The sequence below is a fragment of the Delphinapterus leucas genome, chromosome 10 (genome assembly GCF_059928025.1).
Source record: "Delphinapterus leucas isolate spDelLeu-1000000601 "Yukka" chromosome 10, BTC_Dleu_Yukka2, whole genome shotgun sequence".
In the NCBI taxonomy this organism is placed as follows: domain Eukaryota; kingdom Metazoa; phylum Chordata; class Mammalia; order Artiodactyla; family Monodontidae; genus Delphinapterus; species Delphinapterus leucas.
The window spans coordinates 85701672-85719426 of NC_143138.1; the positions used below are offsets into that span (position 1 = coordinate 85701672).

General features: G+C 41.1%; 1 protein-coding gene across 8 annotated transcripts in view; it reads right to left on the minus strand.

Annotated features, from left to right (window-relative positions):
- FOXP1 (forkhead box P1) overlaps positions 1-17755 on the minus strand; it is a 502532-nt gene that overhangs the window by 324118 nt on the left and 160659 nt on the right. For 5 of the 8 annotated variants that reach the window (XM_089918159.1, XM_030762349.2, XM_022572558.3 and 2 more), the window contains exon 2: positions 2578-2638. The exons of 2 other annotated variants lie outside the window; for them this stretch is intronic. The gene's annotated coding sequence lies outside the window, so the exon portion shown is untranslated. Of the gene's footprint in view, positions 1-2577; positions 2639-8658; positions 17646-17755 lie in introns of those variants that run through there. One more of the 8 variants, XM_022572553.3, reaches the window with a different exon arrangement.

Genomic DNA, 17755 nt, shown 5'->3' on the forward strand with positions numbered 1-17755 from the left:
GAATTTGGGCATGCCACCGACTGAGGAGCTCCTGGTATCTGAAATCTCTATCCTTTGAGTAGTGTGTAAGATGGTGCTGGTCTCTTGACCATCACTGGACAGCACAGTATCTTTGCTTAAGGTTTGTTCACTGGGAAGAAACACTAAGCATTCTATCCATTTTATAAATTGTTTTATATTTTTAACAAATCTTTTTTTCCTTCATGTATAAGAGGTCAAGATATGTAAGGATTAGTTTTCGAAGGATCCTTGAGCTTGTTAAAAGGTAAAAGAGTACATGTAGGTTATTATTTATTTCTCTATATATCTTATTTCTAAAAAAAAAACTGAAAAGGGAGTCAAAACACAAGTGGAACTGACATTGTAGAAGAAAAACAGTTAATAAAATGTTAATTGTGAGTAGGAAGAATGAAGTTGACTTAAAAGCAGAATATCAACAAAAAGTTGAAGTTAAAAAATACTAGTAACCTTAAGCAAAAACTCTTACTCTGAGATTCCTAGCAGTCAAGACAAAAAGAAAAATTAGATGAGTGCGTCGTTCAGCTTCCTTTGTTTTATGAAAGGAGGCATCAGGAGGACAAAATTTTTCTATTCTCCTTAAATTTGACAAAGGTTTCCTGATTTGCAGGATACTGTATAATACACCATGTTCTGCACAGTAATTATAAAAAAGCTTGTTTTTTCCTCCGCATGGACTACCTTTCCTAGTCAACTAATGACAAATTCCTGAAAACTTTTTTTCCCCCAAACTTGCCCTTGACTCATGATATCTTTAACCTTGAACAGTATCATGGAATTGGGAAAAATCATACTGCACAAATGTAAACATTTTCACGTCATGGGTGTAAGCAAGGTCATCATAATGACATCAGTCAGGAGAGAAATAATTTATGCTTACAGGTGATTCCAAATAAAACAGTGAAAACCTACTCATTAAGCCCATTTTTGGAGCTGGAGCGATAGTTCATCTTTTCAACCACTTTTCCAGCTTTGTTTCATCACAGTTTTTAGCTGCACCAGAAACCTTTGCTAACAGCACAAAATGAGTTCAGCATCTGGCATGGCTTTCAATGAGGAACACCTTGGATTGAGATCTTGCAGGGATCACAGAGACCAGAACACACAACATGCAGCTGGCTAACCGTGGCAGAGACAAAATGCCCACAAGACAGGAAATACTGACTGGACAGCCTTTTAAGAAGGCGGCTGCAGAGCCCTGAAGTAGACTAAAACTGGGAAACTGGGAAGTGCTTTGCCAGAAATCATGCTAGGTAGGACCTGAGAGCCCCAATGACTGGTTGCAGTCAACCCGTTCCATGCCAGAACATCTGAAAGGTAACATAACCTCTCTGGAGGACAACTAGGTGCCTCCCACATGGTTTAATTTAAACAACAAAGACAGTGAAATGAGGAAAGTTGGTTGGACTTTTTGGGCCCAAATCAAATGTGCCAGAATGCAACTGGAAAAACAAACCCCTGCCTTGATAATGCCTTCTAGAACCCCCAAACCCTGGGTGAGATTAAAAACAAAACCGATCTAAGAATCTTCATATTATCAAAGTTTCACAAAAAAAACCTTGCTCAACTGAAGAATGAGAAGTCTGTATCTTACAAATTCATAAACTCTAATTTGGTAAGATCTGAGCGAAGGCTTTGTGTCGTAACCAGGCTGGCAAGTAAGTGTTTTAAAGCAGACACAGATCTATCTACTCAATCAAATGGAAACACCATTGGCCAAGATTCAAAAGTAAAATGAAGACGCTTGCTCCTTGAGAAACATCACACTTGAAAGTGACCTGCAAGATGAACTTGAGGGAGGCAACCTCTGCCCTCACCGGAGAGATACTTTGGGAATAATAAAAAAAAAAAATGTAGCCTCCAGAACCATTTTAACCAGAGTGCTTTCTTTGCCCCTGCTCCCAGAAGTGAGTTTGAGAAAATTTAACTTAGCTTTAATTCATCGAGCTACACTAGTCTCTACGAAAACTTCTAATTTTAAAATCAAGTACTCATTTGATTTTCAAGCAAGGTCAAGAGAACAAGGCAGATGAGCGCTGGCATCACAGGGACATGCCCCACGCCACACGGCAGTTACATCAACGCGGCGTGTTGCTATGGTGCCTGACGATTAATTTCTGAAAGAAGGGATTATAAACCAGCCAGATGAACATCCATCGGATGACACCACTTCAGCACAGAAGACGGACATGCGTTACTCCTGTTTGCAGCAAGTTAATTTTATGAATCACCACTTTTGTGATGTGAATATTCCTTTCTAACTTTAAACCTACCAAGTCAACAACCAAAAAAAAAAAAAAAAAAAAAAAAATTCGACTTCCACAAACAGGGGGAAAGTGATAATATTGGGGGGGGGCGGAAAATGTGACTATCTGAACCATTTGTTAAGAGCAATCTTTTCTTTAAAGGCCTCTGAAAATATGCTACATGCATACTTACACACAAATAAATACATGTGTATTTGATAATTATGTAGATCCGAAAAGAACTGAATTAAGATGCCTAGAAGTTGGTAGATAGAGTCCTAGATGTAATTCCACTAATCATATGTGCATTTACCTTTTTTGGCTTCTGTAAAGCAATCTTCTGTTATAGTCACCTCAAAAGGTCACTTCTTACCCTGAAAACAAAAGAGAATATCAAAATCTGAATGTCAAGACAAAGTAGCAACCACCTATTTGCCTGGGAGAGATGCAAGAAAACCAACCAAAGAACTCAATTCTATTTAATGGCAAAAGACTCTCAGAGTTAATAAAAACCAGTGTCAAGACCTCCACTTACTGGACCATGTGCCTTTGAGCTCTTCAAGACTATAACAACAACTTGGACGGAAAAAGTCAAGATGAAGCGTTTCACATTTTGCCTTTGAACTTTTTCTCATCTTGTTGTCTGTCAATTTATTTCATTTGGAATAACATGTGAGTCATAGGCCTTTGTTTTTGGAAACCAGACTGCTACTTGAACGTGTCTTTGTTTGGTTAACATCCACGACATCTCTAATTTCATTAAAGCAGAGGCTTATTTTTTTCCCCCTTGCAAGAGCGTTAGTTCTTATAGACAAGATGCTTTATGCCACTCTGGACCTTTCAAAATGAATAAAAGCACCACAATTTTCAGCTTGCGGAGGGGGGGGGCGTTCATCGGTGGGTGAAAGCTGTTCACACAATGTTTTCCACTTAGCATACTTTCTACCAGACCTACTAAGTTCAATAAAAATGGCTTGTGTCAGATGAAATCAACAACCGAAATCAAGCTTCCTAAAACACAAAGGAAGCACCATGCACATCTAACTCCTGCATCTGCATACTCCCTTATGCAAAACAGTGTATAATCCTTTAAGAAACATTACAAGCTGCCTCTCTCTGCCCATGTAACTGGGATCAACATATGGCACAAGTGAAAAGAAAAACATTTGTTTATTAATTTAGATCAAGTAACCAACAGGGTACAGGATTCATTCCACATCGATTGACCAAATGCTCATATATACATATACTTTCTTAAGATGGTGAAGTCATACCATCTTATTACTAAAACGTTAATATCCTTTTGCTTACTCTTCAGAACAATATGTAATGAAGTGGTTTAAATTTGATACAGAATATATCTCTGCTCATCCCTCGGCTGTTGGCCCTGAATGTGGAAAGGCAAACATCACTGACAAGAGTTAAATCTTATTTCACTAGGGCTAAAAATTTGAAAGTGGTACTTTGGTGTGTACTATCTTTGAGGAATTGATCGGAGGCCAATTTATGACATTTCCACAAGCAAGTGTATGCAGATTCTTGCCATTAAGATTGGGAAAAAATGCAGGCTCTGAGTGAAATCATAATTTTCATGTTTACTGTAAGAGGAAATTGGAGGTTTTCACCATAAATGTTCACCATTTGGGTGGGGGAAAACCCTAGCTCTGGGACTTGAAATTACTGTTTTGCAACCTGCCCCAAACCTTTTTGTTTTGACACAAAACAATTCAAATCGAAAATGAAAATCGTGTGCTTTACTGCTGAGGTGTGTCGCCAGGGATTGGTTTCTCCAGCGGTGAGAACTTGGTTAGAGTGCAAATGGTGATAAGAAAACAGAGCTGCGATGGTCGGGTCCTCGAGGTAATGCTGAGATCTACAAAGCAGCCCCGCCCCACGCCAATAAGAAGAGCTCATGAGACACGAGGCACGGCAACCGTCTCACACAACAGAAATTTCCATCTCCACCACTCATCCAATCTTGAATGGAAAGTAAGTGAACTCTGGCAGACCCTACTCAATTCAGGGCAAGAACGCCCTTTCTCCCTCCTTTTCACTTGAGATGTTTTCCAACGTGTGCACTCTAAGCTAATTTTCATTTTTATCTATTGAGTTGCATCTATTTTTGCATTTTTGGCAGTCAGGTCTGTAGTATCAGACTTTGCAATGTAGATAAGATTGCACTGCAAAGATCATATAGGCCTGGCAAACAACTGCACCTTAGTAAAATTTAATGTTTGTAAAAAACAAACAAACAAACAAAAAAAGCTGCTGAAAATGCTTACTTTGAATAAAGTTATCTCTAGTGTTGTATTCAAACCTGCAGAACACTTCCAGGTAAGTACTGCGTCTGTTTCTCTACTCACCTATAGCTACCTAGAACAGTAGGTAAGTGAACACAGAGCAAAAGTATAAGCTGGTTCCCCCTCACAGATTTTATAAGCGTAATTTTTCCCTGGAGGAAAAAAATTAATAATAACAATATTATACAATTGACCCTCCAACTTATAATCACTAAAGCAATACAAATTTGGCTACATTTAATTTTTGCTTAGGCATAAAAAATTGGCAGTGGGATACAAACCCTATTTTTTTCCATTTTGAAGTTCCATAAATTTTAATGCAAATGTACATTTGACCACTCATTAATTTATTTCTGTTGATTTTAGTTTTTAGTATACATTAGCAAAGTAATCTAAAAGATATTTTTCCAGCTTTGCTGAGAAAAGATTAATAGTTCAACAGCTGTTTGCCATCATACTAAATTAAATGAAATGTGTCAATATAATAGACAAGAAAATTAGGGAGTAGTTCTGGGGCCTGAGTCTGCCTCATTACTAGCCTACAAGAATCAGAAATCAACAACTAGGAGAAAAATCTGCATTTCATTTTTTCCAGAGCATAAAACCTCCATTTCCAAAACTGCTATTAAAAACAAAACAAAACAAAACACTTCACCTTATCAAATATATCAACTACATACCTCCATGCTTACTGGCAGCACAAGCACCAAAACTAAAAATTAAACAATTATGTAACGCTTTTAAGTTAAAAAGAAAAAGAAAAATATTGCCCTGCAGCCCCCTTGTCTCCTCTTAGAAAAAATGCTGGCACCAAATGAATTTCTTTTTTTTTTTTTCTTTTTCTCTCTGTCTTAAGTTTCCTATTGGTTTTAGGTTTTTAAAGGTGAGCCAGGGATATGGTAAACAAATTACTTATTTTCCTTGATGTCATTCTCTGTACAATTAAGATCCTGTGAACACCAGAAACTGTTCTGAGTGTGGCCTCTTAACTATTGTTTGCGATAATGTTATTTACCTAAAGCTATTTGTTGACCATAAAGACCTTGACCACTGACGTTACTCTTCAGCTGAGATCCCTAGGTTAGGAGACTAATGTACCTTCCTCTTCCTCTGTCTCCCCAGCTCCCCCTATTCCCCATTAGGAATTTCACTCTCTAGACCCCTTAGGTTACTACAATGCTTCAATTTCATACTTTCTATCAGTATATTTGCCCTTAATTTAACCAGTGTGATCCTGCCAATTGGTATGGCCTAGCTGGAAACGAGGTGCAGGTAAAACATGGAGGTGTGATTTTATTTCACAAGAAGAAAAAGGAACAATATACGCTCCTTTTTTTGCCATTAAAAATATTTCTCCCTCTTCTTTCATGGCAGCTCAAGGAAATGATCTGCATCAGGATTTCAGCATTATATTTCATTTTGTACAAGTATACAAGAGACTGTGAAGGACAGCCACCTTATTTCATTGCAACCTTCAGTCCAACGAATGCTGGCTGAGAACCTACTGTGTGTCAGTGTCCCTGGGATGCGAGGATGATGCACGCCAGCTCCTGCGCCATGATGAAGGTGGCAGTTAGGAGTTTCATCTCTGGCTAGAGCAACCCTTCTCTCGAAGTCCAGAAACGGGGTTCAAACTTCCCATCCTCCCAAATATCCCCATCAAATGACATATACTTCATGTGAGAAAACAGAAAATCTCAAAGGGCCAATTTCCAAGAGATGGCTGTCTCTTTAAACCTGTGAATCTTAACCCATGTGGCTTTTCTGTTTTGTTTTTCAAAGATGTCCTAGAAAAACAAAACTATCTTCAACACAAACTCGACTAGCTGAGAAATGATAATACAAGGGTCACTTCATTTTCTCGCACTCAAGACAAGAAAATCCACTTAGAAATCAACCTGAAAGTGTTTTTTTTTTCCTCTGCTCTAGTAACTTCAAATACTGAGTCAGGCTTACAATAAGAAAGAGGAAGGAGGGAGGGAAGGAAGTGAGAAAAGAAGGAAGAAGGAAAGAAACAGGGAGAGTACACGGGCAGGGTGGGGGGGGGGGAGGAAAAGGAAGTAAATTAGAAAGAAAAAGCAAAGGAAAACTATTGTGTCGAGCAGGTCTCTGGGACCAGAGGCGACCCTGGCCATCACCCAGGTTTGCTGGTTTACAAGGGGCCACATCTCCTTTACTTCTCTTTACCAAAGAAAAGTCTACCACAGGGGATCCGTCACTGCCCCTACGTCCCCCTCCTATTGCTGCGAGGAACATTTTACTTCCTTTCTCCCCACCCTCTGGGACCCTCAACTAAATCAGAGGACCTAACTTGGGGTCCGTTCTAGTAAGAAGAATCTGAACTACTCTACATGAAGCAAGCCCCATGGTACAGGCAAAACCTGGCCGAGGCTTGCCTGTGGAATTACTTCAGGCCCCCCGCAACTCCATGCTGGCCCATCTCATTTGGAAAATACCACTCTCTCTTACCTTAAAGGAAAGCAAAACCTTGGTCATGGTCCTGTGAAAATATTTTATAGGTATCCCTTAGCAGGCTTTAAATGTTGAAACTTAAAAACAATATTTGCTGTTTTCTCTTTGAAGCTCTAACAAAGCCTTTGTTTTAGATTTACGTGGAGTGTGTGCAACAAGAGTTAATAATCAAATCCATCCCAGCCCCCATAGATGTTAAACAAAAAGATAAAAGAAATGCAAATAGCTATTGTCATGGAAAGTTAAAGTACCTGTCTGTATTTTTAAGTGAAAACTATTATCTCTATCAATCAAAATTTAAGAATACAATAGCGCTAATCACAGAAGGTGCTCTGGCGGAGTTACTTTTCCTCATGAAAAAAAAAAAGTATTCTTCCCCTTAAAAACCGAGCATAAAAGTCATATACTTACAATTAGACAGGGTATTTGTGATTTTATTATTAAAAACCTTCAGCGGCCTCACTGCTAACAAATGCTTCTAAGTCTCTAGACTGATTTGTACCTAAGAAGACCCAAGTCCCTACATGTTTTAATGAGGTTGATGAAATTGGATTCACATCCTCACGGTCTCCGACCTGCGGGGGAACAGCACACTCTTCTGTTGAAAAGAGTCAAACAGAGGCGACACTTAACTGGCAATGAAAACTCCTTTCAGACCCTGGACACAATTCCTAGCCTCGGAAATACCTTTCCATAGGACATATCTTCCCTTGGATGGCTCATCCTTCTTAATGGTGGCCATTTAGTTTTGAATTTCTCACACGATTTCTACCATCATACCCCCAGAATGATCAAAGTGCACAGCGTGTCAATTTCTCTAGGTCTCTCTCTCTTTTTTTTTTTTTAATTTCACTTTAAAAAAAAGACTGGATTAAGACCCTGAACATCGTACTTTCTAAAGACAGGACAGGAACAAAAAATATCAAGACCCCGATAGTAAAAACCAACAGCGCAAGATTAAAATTCCTAGAGTAAACAGTTAAGCCAGGATGCCATTATGCAGGCTGAGCCTGGATGCATGTCTCCTCCACCATGGGGCCAAGAGGCTGTCATCTTCCCCCCAGCAAGATCAGATTTCCTTCCCTCCCAACCGCCGCTCTGCACAGCACGGCCAACATCTCCAGTGTGCTATTAATATCAATGAAGAGACGATTCGATTTCCACTGAAGAAAACCCTTCCTATTCCGGCACAGACTTTCGGGGAGGACCCTGGCCTGGGGATAGACAATACAGCGGCAGAGTTTCACTGCTTTCTTACAGTTCGGTCTCACACACTGTTTGAAGGCTTTTAGCAAACAATGGCAGCATTATTCTGCAGGACAGTTACAAAACAGGATTTGTTAGGACAAAGAATAATAAAGCTGTTCTCTTTCTCTCTCCCCATCTTCCTCTCTCTGTTTCTCTCCTCCCTGCCCCCCCCCTCCCCGCAGTTCCCAAGAGCCTCTCTCTGCCAGTTGAAAATTCAGCCACATTTCCTGAGAGGCACCTGTACTTGTCTATTTCAACGCCGACAAGCAACTGACAAACGGCCGAGGAACCAGGACCAGAAGAGCAGGCAAAGTAGCCTCTCAACATTTGGAAAATGAAACAAAAGTATCAGCCTTGGCTTCGCACACACTTACCCGTGCATGGTGAGGAAGGGAAGCTTTGGGGCCGGAGAGGCAATTTTCACACAACGGAAGAAAGTTGAGAGTTTGTAAGGGAGAAAGTACAGGCGCTGGGAAGCCTGCGAGCTCTCAGGGCTCCCAGGCTGGCGGCAGTGTGAGGAAGGACTGAAGGTATGTGGGCTAAACACAACAAAAGCCACTGCCTTACTCTAGATTAAATATGCAGGAAGAGGCCCCTTTGCATAAACACAAACACTCAGCAAATGAATAACTGGCTCAATCAGACGCCCGCTGTGCCTTCTACCTGTCCTCTCTCTGACGGGAGACACTGCCTGTTCCAAAGGACAAGGACTAAACAGGAGACAGTTAAATGTTCTGTTGCTATAATAACAATTAAAATGAATTGCATTCATTAGTAATTAAGAACTTACTCCTGGGTGGGAGGGGGGAATGTATGGCAGAGGGCGGGCAGGGCAGGGGGACGTGCGGAATACAGGGCTATTGTTGTATCTCTAGCACTCCAAAAAGAACCTGGCCTAAGACACGTCAGCAGAGTTTTACTGTAACTTGAACTTAGATCTCTAATATTCAATGAGAGGCTTAAACAATCACATGTTTTCGGCCACAATTTAAGGTCAGAAATACACCTCGTTTCTCTGCTTTGCCCCATTATAAACCGATCCTTGTGAGTCTGTACCTCCAGAAAGATCCGTTGCATCTATGTGTAAATATTTACACATATAAAATATATACACACACATGCACATATATGTACATGCATATACGTGCGTATATATGCTCTCACACAGAATATTCACACATATCTAATTAAAGAGAATAAACCAAACAAAAAGTGTCCCTTTACACTCTTTAGTTCACTAATGATTTAAGAAAAACAATTTGAGTCTTCCAAAACTACATCCCAAATGCCTGCCTTTCAAATGTCATCAATCCATGACCACTCATTTAAAAACATTACCCATATATTAGAAAGAATGCTTTTAACTGAGTGGCCTCAACCACTTATAATTTCAATTAAATAACATAATTACAGTCAACAATTTTCTCCATTTTGGCAGAAAATATGCCATACCTCAACATAATTTGTCCTTAGAACCAAGGAATTTAAGCAAGAGGAGAAACATGCGGGCACTAGGAATTCACTACTGCATTTTCTCAGCTCACGGAGTCAACTCATACTCACCCCTAACCTCTTACTGTATGGTCCAGTTACATGTTGGTCTTAGTAACTTAATTATTTTTTAATAACCTTTGCAGTATTAAATGATTTCATTTGAAACATAAATAAGATTATGTTCGTCTACATCCTTTTAATGCCACATAGGACTTTGGGGGCAAATCCAGCACTGCTATTCCATGGAATGTGCCTACATTACTACTTGGACTGAAAAAGGGTAGGTCACAGGTCTTTCACAGCCTCAGAGGATGTACCACGATTACACTAGACAAGGGAAATAAGGTGGCTTTCTATTTCCAAAGTGGGTTTTATTTTATTAACACCACACTGTTTCCTGGCTATATCACTCTGCCCCCAAAGCAAAAGAATATTACTGAAAAGTTTTTAAAAACTGTGACATAAACAAACAAAAAAAACCCAATCTTAAACATATATTATGGTATAATACAGAGAGAAAATCTGAAAATTCCCAAAGTCCCCTGAAATAAAATACAGGTTCTTTAAGAGGGGGTCCCCAAGAAACTCAAGATGCCTATTCTCTTCGCTGTTTTGTCTTGAAATGACCTTCCAAGTCAGGTGTTAGATAACCCTCTTGCATAGACTATAGTGATCTAACCTTGATGCAAATAAACCATAGAACAAAATTTAATCAGTATATCACTGTGAAAAAGGCCTTTGTCCATCCCAATGGAGCTTCTAATGACTGTTTTGGCAGTTCTAGCAGGTAGTTATGCTTCCCAGCTCATCTATATCTCATACTGGTCGAGCAAGCTAATGGAAATGCTGTTAGTGGAATCCAATATTAATGCTCTGTATCGTGCAAACCTGGATGCAACTGAATATATTACACAATTATAGGTAGTATCTAATTCCATAGGTATTAGATACTGTCCTCGAAATTAATATTTTAATGAGGATAGTGAAATAAAGACGACGATCCAGGTAAGGGATCCATGCATTGTGGCCCCAGCTAAGCTCCTTGCCGCCAGAGCACTGGATCCCTGAGCAAACAGCGCAGACATAGGGATTGTGACAAAAATCCGTATGCAAGCTTCACATGCTGAGTGACACATACTGATGCCCAGAGTCAAAGATGTCATCCGCACACAAGCGCCACTCGCTGCAAGCTTGAGAGAGAATGAAGGGGGAAAATGGGGGGGGGGGGGGGTTGCAGTGAGACCTCCAGAAAATAAACAGGGTGTACAGTTTCAAAGGGTGAAGACACAGACATTTCATTGTTCAAGCCAATTATCAGTGGAAAATAATAACAACAGATGGATTCAGAGTCACTGACTTTTCATATGCACTTCATCTCGGCGGAACAGATGATAAAACGCGAGAGCTATCTCAAAAAGGCAAAACATCTTTCAGTAAAAGAACTCTACAGTCCAGATGGGGACCTTCTAAGGCTGCTGATTATCTTCTTATAATGTTGTAAGATAGACTTACTAAAACATTTCAAGAACTGATCAGATATGATGCGTACAATGGCTTCATTATTGGAAGGAGTTGCCTCAGACTTGTGACTAGACCAGGCAGAGATTTCAATAAGGTTAGGACTCTAAGTTTCCTGTTTTCTCATCAGGGACCACAGGTTCCAACTAAAACTGGAATCTGTGCACAACAACAGGAGAATAAACCGTGGCCCAAGGATCCTACATTTGTGCTCTTCTCTCGTTTGAGCAGAAGGAAAAAAAAAAAAAAAAAAAGGGACAGATAAACTGGGACTGTGAAAAGGACATTAAATTATCCTAAGCATTCCATCATGATGGGAGAAAATCAGCTCCAAAGCAATTCCTTATTAAAAGCATTCAGTGATAAAATATCATCCTTCATATACAGTTAGAATATCTTAAATATACTTTCCACTGGTGACTGCAAAATAAAATGTGCTTGTAGTAGGAAATAAATATAAATTTCAGGGATGGTGTGATAAACCGTTCGAATAAATGCCAAGCGAACACACAGGCAAGACCCACCAACCAACCCCAAAGCATTCCCACTTAACTTATATATCAGCAAGTCAGACTCACAGGTAAAACACAATAGGTAAACCACAACCTGACAACTTGCTCTAAGAGGAAACGTTAAAATCTCTCATCAGATAAGCCCCATTATTACTGGAAGAACAATGTAGCTGTTCAGTCTGTCTGTCTCCATCCATCCATCCATCCGCCATCAATTCTATTACCTTCATTATTTTGCAAAAATCTCTGAACGGAAGTAAAACATGGTTGAAGTTACTGTGCTAAGGAAAAAGAAAAGCTGATCTTCCTGCTATTTACTAACATACTTAACATTTAAAAAATATTTTTATGAACACACTGTTGACTTCACAAGTTTATAATGTAAGTAAAAAAAAAAATTTTTTTTAAGAGCAAGGCTTTTCTTTCAAAGGACTCTGACAAAAGTAAATTCGTAGCAGAACATACAAGCACGAAGAAATATCGCCAAGGGCCAAATTCTGCAACTGCTTTAAGAAGCAAACAAGAACACAAAAGACGTGTAATGCAACCATCTGGCTCGCCGCATACTTTATCAATGCCTCAACTTTCTCCCCCACCCCCCTCAGCCAGCCCACACCAATGCCACAAAACCAAATGGCTTCACTTCTGTTTCGTGCACAGCAAATTTACACAATGCACTCAGAATGCAAAAGTTGATTTTTACACATACACTCGTGTCTTAAAATTCTTCCTCACTTGAACCATCCTGTTGCCTTTGTTACTTATTTAGAGTGGGGCTTCTTTGAAAAACCACTTGGAACTTCACTGTAATAAAGATGTCCCCACAAGGATCGATCAGTTTAGGTTCAGAAGAATCCCCCTTCGAAATCTTCATCTCCAGTATCTTGTGCCTTCTGTGATAATCGGACACTAGATGTCGACGTCTGAAAAAAGAACGCTAAAAGTGTTCCAATTGCACCTTTACTATTTTTGTCTTTTTGCTCTAAATTGTAGGTTGTTTCCCTCATTTATTATGTGAAATAACCACACTCACTTTGAATCACTGTCCTTGAACGTCAGCATGCCCGCTGGAATTTTTCCTTATTCGGCTCATTCTACATTTACTGAGCAACTACTGTGGTATCAGGAACTGGCCGAACAATGGGTGATCAAAATCATCGTATCCCATATGACAACAGAAACTGCCTACTCCAGGAAACCAGCAACACCACATTTTATTAAAAAATCTTCCACACCAGGTAGGCTGAAGCATCGTATTCACGTACATATTTATGTACGTAGATATTTGAAAAGTCATGGCACATCTGTAGGTATCCAGTTGCTTTTCAAAGGTAGGAATTAAGACTTTTAATGGAAATCTCTTGCGGGTAAAATCAATATAGGTCGTCATAAATGGTTCTCACAAAGAGGCAACAATTAAAAACCACAATAACTGGGAAAGAGAAGGCCTCACAGGCCAACTCTCCTCTCTGCTTTTCTGCAGGGGCAGGCTACAGGCAGGCGTTCTGGGTCAGGCAGGAGCTCTTGGTTGGAATCAAGACTTGCATGGCAGGGGCCACATCTGGTTTATTTCTGCTTTCTTGCTGACAATGGTTTCCCCCTGAATCCCTCTCCACGTTCCAGGATAAGAAGGCCTTGGCTATTTTCTCAAGGGGCTGATTTTCGGTTCCCTTGTGGGTGTTTCTGCCCGGGACCACAGAGGCTCCTGGTCAGGACAGCAGTGGTAATCTTAGGACACACACAGCGAATCCGGCCACCGGGTGAATGAATCCGCTAATTGTTTAAACCTGCAGTCGCGTCTGGCCACCAGTTGGCAGACACAACTCCTGGCTGCCTAGCAGGCCTAGGTTAGCACAGCTGGAGCCAGATGACAAGCTCTTGAAGACATTCTTCCCGTGGCCACATCTGGCTCCTGGCGGCTTCAATCTTCGGCGAAACATTCTGTTTGGCTTTTCTGGGAAAGTTTAGGCAACAGATAAAACCAGGCAGATTAATCTTGACTGTGTGCATTTCAGTTTGGGACAAATTAACAGAATATAAACTCCATGAAGGCAAGGACTTCATCTGTCTTGCATGCTGTCTCTTAATACAGAACAGTAGCTACACATGGTCATTGTTCAATAAATATACATGGAATGAACACCACGAGTCGGCATGTAAGTTGAATAAAAAGAATCCTATATCTCACCCCAGCTCCTCAATCCCTCCGTTATATATACAATGTATAAATACAATACAACCTAACATTCCAGGTGCACGTAGAAAAGACCCTTAAAGTGGCTCCAGAGTTGCACTTTACTGTGGACATGTGCAGCCAGGGAGAGACACTCAAGAATGAACCCACTCACACAGTCCCTATAGGTGGGAAGACCTCCCAGCAATCTTTCCCTGAAAATAGCCCTCTCCCAGTATTACCCACATCCCGACTTTATTAGTCCTTAAACTGCAAAGCTTGGCAGCTAGTGCCCCCAGTGCTCGCAAGTGACCCAAAAGTAGCAGCTTACCTTTTGGCCACCAGAGAAATGCCAAATGATGAGGCAAATTTTCCTGGCTCCTTTTCATCCCATTTCCTTTCCCAGGCCTCTCTTCCTGAATTCTGACATTTGCAGATCCCAGCTCCCTTCTACACTCAACTTTGACCCATCTTTTTTTTTTTAAGATATTTTAAAATCAGTATTAGGCTTAATTTACATACAATAGAATTCATCAATTTTATGTGCACAATTTGATGAGCTTGGCCAAAAGTATACAGTCTTATAACCGCCACCACAATGTTCACGACATAGAACATTCCCATCTTCCAAAGCTCACCATCTCTCTGGCTCCCACTAGAAATACACTAAGAAATGCCAGGATAATTTAGAACCCTGTGGGGCTCACCCTCTCGGCTCCTTAGCTGAAAAGGTTTCTGATACGTACAGGATGCTATATTAACACTGATACTAGGGAACCTGTAATCCTGACGACAATAAAGCTCTGCCGAATGCCCCCAGAACTTGACAAACGAGGAGGGACATTTGGGAGGAGCCTGACGTGGCTGTCTGCGCACGTGATGCTGCTTCCCCAACCCAGCAAGTGAACGTTCCTAAAACAAGAATGGCTGAAAAGCGGCAGATGACTCTGACAAACTCAGCATATGGTCTTCAACGAAGCAAAGCTACTCAGAAGTGCACCAGATGAAGCTGTTGCCTGAACCTGCTCCCCTTTCTGGCAGGTAAAGCAGCACAGGTGAGGATGGGGTGATTCTTTTCTGCTCACTCTGAGTTTCTGAAAGGAGCTCTGCATCCACCCTGAAGAACTGGGGAAGGAACTGCTCACCTTGTAAAAAGTGGGCCAGGGAGACTCGTAGAATACCCCCAAAATGCCTCTTCCTCCTTTGTTCCAGATTTTTGGAATTACTTTAAACATGGGAGAAGGCCCTTCCGCAATCCCACAGTCACAAGGGGAGTTGAAGATAATCAAGGGAGAAGCGGCACGACAGGACACAAATGATACCACCCAGTCCTTAGCTGCGAAGAGGCTATAAAAACAACCAAAAGAAAACAGAAAGAAAATTTTTCTAATTAGGGAAAAACCCTGATGGCAGTTTTGGGGGGTCGGGGTGAAGGTGGCAAGGCCCAGGATGAATATCTTTATTTCTTTTTTGTTTGTTTGTTTGTTTATAGCGGTACGCGGGCCTCTCACTGCCGAGGGCTCTCCCGTTGCGGAGCACAGGCTCCGGACGCACAGGCTCAGCGGCCATGGCTCACGGGCCCAGCCGCTCCGCGGCATGTGGGATCTTCCCGGACCGGGGCACGAACCCGTGTCCCCTGCATCGGCAGGCGGACTCTCAACCACTGCGCCACCACGGAAGCCCTATCTTTATTTCTTAATGCTGCCCGGGGCTGCTTCAGTTAAAACTCAGTAGTCTATAAAATAGTACCGCACAGTAGAGTTTAGTCTAGAATAGTTCAGACCTTACAAGCACAGATTCAAGTTCAAGACTTCAAAACTCATCTCTGCTGCTTACTGGCCTTGTGAACTCAGGCAAGTTAACTTCACTTCTCCACCCCTCAGTGTGCTCATCCACAAAAACGGGCTGAATGATAGTACGTGCGCTTTTGAGGAATTAAGAGCATTAACATAAAAAAGTGCTTAGAAAAGTGCCTGGGGACTCCCTTGATGGTCCAGTGGTTAAGAATCCACCTTGCAATGCAGGGGACACTGGTTTGATCCCTGGTCGGGGAAATAAGATCCCACATGCTGCGGGGCAACTAATCCTGTGTGCCACAATGAAAGATCTCACGTGCCACAACGAAAGATCACACGTGCCGCAACTAAGACCCGACGCAGCCCAAAAATAATAAAATAAATAAATAAATAAATATTTTTAAAAAAGAAAGAAAGAAAGAAAGGGAAGGAAAAGTGCCTGGCACATAGTGAGTGCTAAGGAAAAGATAGCCACTGTTATTTTAACCAGGGATAATGTAACTGAAGTAAATCTAAAACTTCCCACGCTTGATTTCTATCATCTCTACAAGTTGTTAATAATATCTGGTTCTGTGCCATGCTACAGGCTAGAAAAGAGGAAAGAACGTACAGCAGATTTTAAACTTAACAACACAGTGCTAAAATAAAATCAAAGTATTTATTTTTCTCCCTCAATATGAGCTGGAGAATCGTAAGTTTAAGACTGGGGGCTCACCAGTCTCAGGGGAGGGTAAGTCATCAGCTGTAAGACAGCTACAGTCCAAGCGGGCGGCAACTGCTCGTCCCGCCAATGACCGAAAAGGACTTTGGGGCCACGTTCAAAGAAGGTAAGAGAAGAATCTGGCCTGAAACCCAAAGGTACTGAAACAGATTTTCTCGTACTTTTCAAGTCTGTGCATATAGATTCTGTTACTGATTTAGGGTCTTAAACAGTTTGTTTATTTTTTAAATGCCTTTCAGCTCACCTTTAATAACATGTTTCTTTGACTTGGCTGAACTATGCCTCAGAAGAATTACAAGCGGGAATACGGCTGGGTGAAAGGTTCAGTGAACTAATCCACACCTGGTCCATGTAAAAAAAAAAAAAAAGGCTCATATTTTCCATATAGAAACATGTCTCTTTATATGAACCAGGCTTTCTTTTATTTAATTGCTAAGGCACTTTCTACACCGCACAATCTTGCATGAGCTTCTTCAGTGGGGTGGGGAAAAGGCCATAGGACCCCCACCCAGTCATTCCATGGAGTTTTATCAGTGACAGGAATAATAATAACAATAATAATAATACAGCACAAACCCCATTTAGAATACGAAGTGATAGATTTATTTCACCAGAAATTCCTTGACCAAGTTTTACCAAGGACAACAGACCAGCCTGTCCCCCCAGAAAACAGACCGGGGGTCAAATGAGATGTCTTGTGTCTTCATGACCAAAATTCAGATTTGTTCTACACCACCCATTGTGTGATCCAGACTTTTCAGTGGAGGGAATAAGGCTTATATGGGAAAATTCTCAGATGAGAGAGGAGAACAGACACATTTTAGAGCTGAAAGGTACCTGTGAGGGGATCTAGCCAAGGCACTCCCTCCTGGGGAGGAGATTCATTGTGTGACTGAGACCACACAGGTGATGTGGAAGAAAGCAGAGACAAGAGCCTCTGACTCCCAACAAATGTGGAAAAGCGACGGCTGGAGAAGATGGCTGTTGGAAACATCAATCACGTCAAAAGGAGATTTTGGAGCAGGGTCCTGTGAACAGCAAGAAGGCAAGACAAGGGACACAGGAATCACAAATGTCCCCTGGACTGTGCCAGCCTGTTGCATATAAACTACAATCTAAACAAGCTAACTTCCTTCTAGAAAGCCATTCACTTCAGTGCTCCAGGTATCTTGTTTTTTCCTCTCAGTTTTGTTCCTAAGAAAATGCCTTTTAATCAACTCTGGCTTGAAGTTAGTAGGAAAAGAGATTTTTCCACAC